Below are 9,562 nucleotides of genomic sequence, written 5' to 3' on the forward strand. Positions count from 1 at the left end.
CATCTGTGTGTTGGAGGTTGATGATTGTTGTGTTTGATCTGATGCAGCTGCTTCTTTACCTTTCTGTCTCATTGCCTCAGCATCAGTTATTTCCTCTGATGCAATGTTTTCCTCCTATTCAGACACATGATTCAACATGGGCTTTTTGCTTGGCTCAAACAGCTCTTCAGTAGTTTCCATGGCAGAGCTAGATGCCTCCTCCATGTTCCTCTTAGGATTCTTCTCTTCATTGGCTAGGGTTTGTATGATAGGAGGAATGTTCATTGGCTACCCTTGTTCTTGAACCTAGAGAAAAGAGTTATGATCAAATTGTCTTTCCAAATCAATAAGTGTGTTCTCTACATCCACAACAGTGTTTTCCATGTCAATCAAGGTGCTCTCCACCCACTCATCCTGGTTAGCAAACTGTTCAATGTCAGGCTTTGGGTGGTGGATGTATGCTCCCAACTTGACCTTGAGTCTACGCTTGTTTATGACCCCATAAGGGTCATAATGACAGATGAATTTGTTCCTAAATTTCATTAGTTGAAGTAACATGTTGGCCTCTGGTCCAACCTCTCTTTCGTTGCAAATAAATGGGCCCATTTGGTTTTTCACTTTGAGCTGGGTTTTCTTCCTATAAGCTATGAAGTGGATCTCATCCGAGCTAATGATTCTCCTGAAGTACTAAACAGAAAATATCCTGATAGGGAGGTATTTGGGAAACTTATAAGGGGCTAGCTCATAGCCATAAATTTTGATCTCAGTGTGGTTTTGGTATAACTGCAAATCTCCCACTTTGTTGTTCTTGGCCAATTGCAGTACTCTCTTGATCCCTGGGCTGATTCTCGGATGAGTCTTAGAAGTCAACATGTTCATGACTGGGTACACAAAGGAGTCTATGAAGTCTTTGTAGGTGAATGTTGTGGAAAACTTATGGACCAAGGGTGTCTAGTAGATGATTGATCTCTCATTTCCCTTGGTGTCCAATTTCTGGATCCTCAAAGGGAACTTTTTTGTCTCATAATACAAGAACATATGAAACAACACTGAAGAGTATTTGAAAACTTTTTCAGTGGGAAGTCTAGTGAATTTTTCTTGCATTATGTTTGCAATGAACTGGGTATAATCAAACATGATAGCAGGAGGCTTGCCTGGAGTGAAAATGGATAGGAAGGCCATGATGACCTCATCCACATGCTCATCTGATGTGTATCCTAGGATGCATGAGAGCATGGTGATTATTCTCCGTCCATTCTCTAAAGAAATAGTGGCAGCATAGGGTGCAATGTCTGTAGGAGTATGTCGTTCCTCAATGGTGAAATTATGGAAAATTTGTTTGATTTTGACAGGGTCCAGTGTGATGTACAGATCCAATAGGTTCCCAATGGACAAAGGGGTCAGATTAGGAATAGGCTGGATTTGCAGCATCTGGTTGATGAATTCAGGAGTAATGGTGAGTAATAACTCATGGTTTGGTACCACAATAGCCCTTTGACTTAGAATATAGCAGGCATGACAAAAATATATAATGTCTCGGAATGGCTAGACTTCACGGAATATATACTTGGGAAAATTTTATTCCCAAAGGTTAGTGTCATCAACATGGTTTAGGAACCTATCCTTATTCCAGCAGTGGATTCTTAGAAGGTGGCCTAGAGTAGTAGTTTCTTTAACATGGAAATCAATATCTATTAGGGCCAAATGGTCAATGTCTAGGTGAGGGGTTGATACAGGTCTGACATCCAGAGAGGTCTGGGTAGCCATCTTTGTGATAAAATGTGGGAATTGGGCTTATACAGCTTGTGGAAATGAAGTATGAATGTGTCTGGTTCAGAGATAGTGTATTGGCAATTTGCAGGATAGGGGTTTTGGTATTTTATGAGGAAATATTCTCAATTCAAAGGGAAATCAATTAAATCCAATTAATTATTTCTTGAATTTCACTGTACATTTTAAATTGAGAGGGTCGTTTTGGTTCTCTATTGAAATACCTGGAATTTATGGTTCAAGATGCAAATCGGTTTTGAATGGTGGCTGCCGAGGGTCCTATGGCTTCAGTTGCGCACTGGAGGGCTCAATTGGGCTTCCAGAGCATGTTTGGGAGGAAATTGGTGATCGGAACCAATCGCAGAAGCTCGGGCGGCATAGGAAAGCTTAGGACGCTTTCGCAGAGAAAATGAGTGAAAAGAGTGAAATTGGGGATCTGTGGGCTTTTAATTGGAAATGCTTAGAAATTAGGGTGAGATTAGATTAGTGAACAGTGAATGGTTTTTTGCTTTCGGCGGGGAGAAGGTTTAGGGAGCCATCGCATTGCTTTTGAGCGATGGGTGATATTTTCTCGAGAGCATGCGACTTAACGCAGTGCCGCCACGTAAACCAATGGGGCCCGAGCAATACCACCCATATCGCATGCTCTCGGGCTGGTAAAGGTCGGGAGATGAATGGGAGCGATATGGGCGAGGGCCATAGGATCTGGGGGTGTAAGATCCAATGGCCATCGCGTGGCGGAGTTGCACTGTGGGATATGGGGGAGACATTTAGCGGGGCCCAAGCAAATTATTTCATTCAAGTATGATTAATTAATGGATAATTGTGGGGTTTAAATGTAATGCAGGTTTATGGAGTGGGGCCAATGGTTTTGTCAGGAAAATGATATTACAATGGAGTTACTAAAGTGATGTGGGGGGGGATAATACTTAGGATAAGAGGTTTTAGTGGGTTTGTTGGGGTTTTTAGGAAAAGTAATCAAAGGGAAAATGATTTTTTGCATGGGGAAAGGGTTTCACACTAGGGAAAAGGGTATTTTTGGGTAGGGCAATGAATTTGGATGGTAATTTGCTAGGGAATGTGTGAAACCAAGGGGGAATGGTGAAAATGAAGGGAAAATGGGTTTACATAAGAAATGAAGTGGTAAAGGGGAAATTAGTAAGTATGTAGTGAGAAGTGAACTGGAATAGGAGAAGTTAAAAAAATGAACTTATGACCATCCTTTTTCCTTCATAACTGATCCTGCACACTCAAACACATGATTAAACATGATAGATGTGCTTATGCCTCAAATAGCTTGTATTTCTACAACCTTTCTTCTACTTACCCTTATACTTACCCTAACATTTTTTCTTCCTTTTATTGGGTGCACTTAAGCTAGTAAACCCTTTTCTTTCCTTTTTATTTTATGAAACAAACTACCTACTTCTAACCTTATATCTTCCAAGGGCTTATATTAAACTGTTGAACTCCTTTTATTTCTCTACCTATCTACTGATCTGCCAAGATTAAACTTTTTGGTTAGATCTTTATTCTCTATCTATAAACATAAAATTCAAGGCATGAAATAGTCAAGATTAAAGAGTTTGACTATCATGGGTTGTGGCGTGTATGACAAGCTGCACACAACCATTATTTTAGATAGTAAAGTAAAGAGTAGTGGCACTTGGACTTGCACACTTTCACAATCTGTTTTTGTTTGGGGTGCATATTTTTTCATTTTTTTGATCTTTTCTTGTTCTTTTTGTCATTTGATAGTTCTTTTAGGACATACCCTCTTTATATTATATTTAAATTTTAATATGGAAAACATTTGTAGAAAGCAAAGGTATGTAAAATATTACAATAGTTAACCTCAACCAATTCAAAATTATGAATCCTATCACTATAGGACTCTAACAGTGGCTCCACATGGGGATGGCATTTCCTAGTGAAATGTCAAGAAGTCTAAAGATCACTAGTCCTTGAATTGTGACTGTAGTTACCTTGTGAACTGTCCTTCTGTGATTCTACTTTATTGATAGTTATGATAGTGAATCCTTCAAAGATCAGGGCCTTCTCTTTGGGCTTCAACTTCAAAGGATTACCATCCAATCCAATCTGCACTCTGCAATGCTATGTACAATGATGAAAAGTAAAGTGAACTATTGTGAGTCAATGGAAAAATAATGCTTCAGTATTCTGCCATTAATAGGTCCTCATGGTAGATCTGATCGACATTTAAAAGACATTGTTGACCCTGTAACCATAAATGACATAAGACCCTTGCCACAAAAAATCAAATTTTCCATGCTTTCCTTTGTCTTCTCTCCTTGAATCCCACTTAAGGACTTTATCTCCTATGTAAAAATCATCTGCTTTAGTCTTTTTATCAAAAAGTTTCTTGATTTTGTCCTAGATTACCTGTGATTTTACATATACTTATTCTCTGGTGTGTTGCAAGTGTATGGTATGATTTATTCTTCTCTGAATATCATTTGGTTCCACCTGTAATTCCTGGATGATGTTCATCACTGGCACTCCCAAAGATGATGGAAAAACTACATCCATCCCATAAGCCAGCTGATAAGGTGATGTTCCAATGGACTTCTTAGTAGTTAGTCTGTCTACCCATAAGGGATTGACTAACTTCTTGTTCCATGTCTTTTTGTTATCTTCCAGCAATTTCTTAATGATATTGACTAGGCTTTTGTTAGATGATTCTGCAAGTCCATTACCTTGAGGGTAATAGGTTGTGGAGTGGCCAAGGGTGATGTGGTATTTGTTACAGAAGTCTATCATTCTCTTAGATTTAAAGGCATTTTCATTATCAGTAATGAGCTTCTAGGGACATCCAAATCTTGACAAGATATTACTCTCTAGAAAGGAGATTATGACAGTGTATGTGGCTTGTCTAGAAGGTATTACTTCTATCCATTTGGTGAAATAGTCAGTATCTATCAGAATCCATTTGTGTTGAGTTGAGGAGGTTGGGTGTATTTCTCCGATGAAGTCTAACCCCCTTTGTCGAAATGGCATTTCAGTGGAAATTGGTTTAAGAGGAAAGGGTACAAGTTTTCTCTTTCCCTCAAATATTTGTCATTTATGACAAGAGGTCACATGTTTCTTAACATCTGCAAACAAAGTGGGCTAGTAGAAACGAACCCTACGGATTTTGTCAGTAGTAGTCTTCTAGTACAAGTGTCCTCCACAATCCCCTGCATGAAACTCTTGTATGATTTTATCAGCTTCATTTTTTAGTAAACAATTTAAAAGAATAGCACTATTGTCTTTCCAAAACATTGCATTATCTATGATACAATACTTTGATGACTTCATCTTTAAAAATCTAGCTTTAGTTCTTGTTAAAACAGGAGGAGCTTGTAAATTTTGTAATACAAATATAATATCTGCATACCAGGGTGAATATGTAAATGGTTCATGATCGATGGAGTCGCCATCTCTTCCTGATCATCAAGGGCATTAATGAAGTTTATATCAAGGGCCTGACAGTTCGATTCAGCCATGAGTTTGGCTAAACCTTGGCCTTTAATAAGCTTACTTGGCTTTATCTCTATGTCATATTCCAATATTGTGGAAATCCACTTGCCTCTTTTCCCTTCAGGCCCATTTTGTGTCAAAATGTCCTTAACTAGAGAATTTGGAACATAAGCAATAATGTGAGAATACAGAATGTATACTTTGAAGTCTTTGGTAGCCTTTACTAAACCTAATGCTTGTTTTTCCATAATATTGTATTTGAGTGTGGCATCTCTTAAGGATTTACTAAAAAATGCAATTGGTTGTTCATATCCTTGGTTGTTCTTTTGCAGCAAGAATGCTGCAATGATGTGTTATGAAGAAAAAGAAAAAATTATAAAATCCTTCTTAAAATCAAGACTTATTAGGACTGGAGTTTTGGTTAAGGCTTCCTTGATGGCTTCAAAGGATTGTTTCGCCTCCACTGTCCATTTAAGTGTTGAGTCCTTTCTTAGAATGGTATTTAATTCTCTAATCTGTTCTGCTAGATTTGAAATGAATCTCCTAAGAAAGTTTATCCTACCTAGAAATGACTGTAACTCTCTAATGTTTCTAGGATAGGTAATGGTCAAAATGGCCTCTATTCTAGAAGGATCTATTCTAATCCCATCTTTAGATATTATATGTCCAAACATTTTTCCCTCTTTCAGACTGAAGAGTGTCTTTTTGGGATTTAAAGAAATCCTAATTTTTCTACATTTGATAAATACTCTTCTCAGGTGGTCTAGATGTTCATTGTTAGATTTAGAGAAGACTGTGATGTCATCTTGGTATACTACAAGGAATTCATGGATCTCCTTGGCAAAAGCTATATCTCAAGAAAAGATAGAAAAGAAAGATCAACGCCTTAGAATTCAGCCTCTTCGAGGGGGCAACCTCCTTTACATTACATAAATGAACAATTCTTGGATGATACAAATGAAAATACCTCCTTTCTATATATAGGAGTCTAAGTGGTCCCAATACAATCCAAGCCTACATAACAATAATATTGTAGGGCACAACAATAACAATAGTGGGCTTCTATGTGGCACAATAGTAACAATATGGGGGTAATAGGGGCACAACAGTATAAATAAGGGGTATAACTACAATAGTAATGGGGTAATCACTAGTATTATAGGGACCCAACATGCCCCTCTCCTTCAAAAAAGTGTTGTCCTCAACGCTTGAGTAGTTCTGGATACTTCTGCATAAAATTCTCATCCTCCCATGTGGAATCTTCAGTGGATAAGTTCTTCCACTTGATAAGATACTCTGAAATTGATCGATTTCGTAGCTGTCGAGTTCTTGTTTCTGTGACTGCTTCCGGTTCCAATATACTTTTTCCTTCCTCATCAAGTTCTGGCAATTTTGTTTGAATTGGGAGCTTGTCACCTATAACCTTCTTTAAACATGAAACATGGAAGACTGGGTGCAATCAAGAAGCTGCAGGAAGCTCCAATTTGTAAGCCATAGTACCAATCTTTTGCAACACCTTGTACGGACCATAATACTTTGGTGATAATTTATTATCCTTCTTAGCTTGCTTTAGGGACATTTGCTTATATGGTTGTAGCCGTAGGAATACCCAATCACCTACATCAAAACTTCTTTCACTGCGATGTTGATCTGCCTGTTGTTTCATTCTATTTTGTGCCAACACGAGGTTATCCTTTAAGAGTTGGAGGACTTGTTGTTGATGTTCGATGTGATGTTCCACTGCCTGAACCTTAGAATTTCCTCTTAAATATTATGTGATGGATGGTGGTTGATACCCATAAAGTGCCATAAATGGGGTCATTTTTGTTGCTGTATGGAAGGAAGTGTTATACCACCATTCAGCCAGAGGCAACCATTTGACCCATTGTGTCTGTTTATCAGATACAAAGCAACGAAGATATCCTTCCAAACATTTATTTACTATCTCAGTTTGCCCATCAGATTGAGGATGATAAGATGAGCTATGAGCTAACTGAGTACCAAGACAAGAAAATAATTCTGTCCAAAAATTTCCAGTGAAAATGGGATCTCTGTCACTTACAATAATCTTTGGGTTTCCATGTAGCTTTTGAACTGTTTCCATAAATGCAGTAGAAACTGTACTGGCTTTAAATGGATGTGATAATGCACAAAAGTGTGCATACTTGGTAAGTCTGTCAACTACCACCATGATGACACTCTTTCCCTCAGACTTGGGTAAACCTGTGATAAAATCCATTGAAACCTCCTCCCAACGTTGGCTTGGAATGGATAAAGGTTGTAACAGACCCGGTGTCTTAATTGTTTCAACTTTATTTTGCTGGCAAACCAAACATTCCGCCTAAAACTTTTGAATATCTGATTTAAGGCCATCCCAAAAAAATTCCTTCTTAACCCTGTGGTAAGTTTTTAAAAATCCTGAGTGCCCTCCTAAGGGAGAAGTGTGCAATTCCATAAGAATCTTTTGTTTTAGCTGGGAATTCTTACAGAGGTATAAGCGATCTTTGTACCATAACGAATCATTTTTCCAGCTAAATGTATCAGAAGTACTGGAATCTTGTTGTAGCTTTCGAATAAGTGCCCACACTTCTTCGTCATTCTTCCATTCCTCCCTTGCTTCGTTTATCCAATCTGGTTGGATAATAGAAATGGCACACAACCATGCTTCCACATTCTCATCCTTTCTTGAGAGTGCATCTGCCACCACATTTTGCTTCCCTTTTTTGTAGATGATTTCAAAGTCATAACCCAACATCTTTGTGACCCACTTTTGTTGCTCTTCAAAGGATAATCTTTGTTCTAAAAAGTATTTAAGGCTATCATGATCCGTTTTTACCTTGAAGTGTCTTCCCATTAGGTAGGGTCGCCATTTCTTAAGTGCATGGAGTATTGCCAACATTTCCTTCTCATAAATAGCTTTGCTTAAAAACTTTCCCTTGATTGGACGACTTTCAAAAGCAATGGGTCTTTCATCTTGCATTAGAACAGCACCAATTCCATTTCCTGAAGCATCACATTCCACAATAAAGGTTTTTGTGAAGTCCGGTGTAGCTAAGACCGGTGCTTGGCACATTGCCTCTTTAAGATGTTCAAAGGCCTTTGTTGCTTCCGGAGTCCATGAAAATGAATCTTTCTTCAATAATGTTGTTAGAGGTGTTGCTATTCTCCCATAATTCTTAACAAACTTGCGATAATACCCTGTCAACCCAAGAAATCCTCGCAGATGCTTTATGGATGTGGGGATTTTCCATTCCTTAATGGCTTTAATTTTGCTAGGGTCTACCTTAACTCCTTCATGAGATACAATATGACCCAAATATTCCACCTCCTGGACTCCAAAGAAACATTTGGATCTTTTTGCATATAATTGTTTCTCCTCCAATAGTTGTAGCACCCTGTCAACATGTTCAACATGATCCTTCCAAGACTTGCTGTAGATTAGTATATCATCAAAAAATACTAACACAAATTTTCTAAGGAATGGTTTGAAAATTGAATTCATCAAACCTTGAAATGTTGAAGGTGCATTGGTAAGGCCAAAAGGCATGACCAAAAATTCATAATGACCCTCATGAGTTCTAAATGCCGTTTTTGGAATGTCTTCAATCTTCATTCTGATTTGATGATATCCCGAACGAAGATCCAACTTGGTGAAGTAAATTGATCCATGCAATTCATCTAGTAATTCATCAATAACAGGAATGGGGAACTTATCTTTAATAGTGAGCTTGTTGAGCTCCCTATAATCTGGACACATGCGCCATGATCCATCCTTCTTGTGCACCAATACTACTGGAGCTGAGAAAGAACTTTGACTCGGTTGAATTATACCAGCCTCTAGCATTTCTGCAACCATACGTTCAATTTCACTTTTTTGGACATAGGGATATCTGTACGGCCTGATGTTTGGAGGAACACTTCCTGGAATCAGATGAATAGCATGATCATGATCACGCATAGGTGGGAGACCCTTGGGAGTCTCAAATACCTTGGAATGATTGTCCAAGACTTTTTGGAGATCTGGAGAAATAGATGATTCCAATGTGGAAACATCTAGCGAGCATAATTGTGCAATTACACCTCTTTGCTCCTTTTTTAGAAGCTTTGTCATACCATGAGAGCTGATTATCTTTCCTGGTTTCCCTGCAATACCCCTTAATTCAACTTCCTTTCCTTCCGCAGAAAATTTGATGAAAAGTTCTTGAAAATTAAAAGCTATTGTACCCAAGGATTGTAGCCATTGGACTCCTAGTACAACATCCGCACCTCCCATTGGAATGGAAAGCATTGGGCTAGTCAATACATATTCTCCCATGGATAGCTTGATATTATG

The sequence above is a fragment of the Pinus tabuliformis genome, chromosome 8 (genome assembly GCF_031772625.1).
Source record: "Pinus tabuliformis cultivar Carrire ecotype Pingquan chromosome 8, CPIR1, whole genome shotgun sequence".
In the NCBI taxonomy this organism is placed as follows: domain Eukaryota; kingdom Viridiplantae; phylum Streptophyta; class Pinopsida; order Pinales; family Pinaceae; genus Pinus; species Pinus tabuliformis.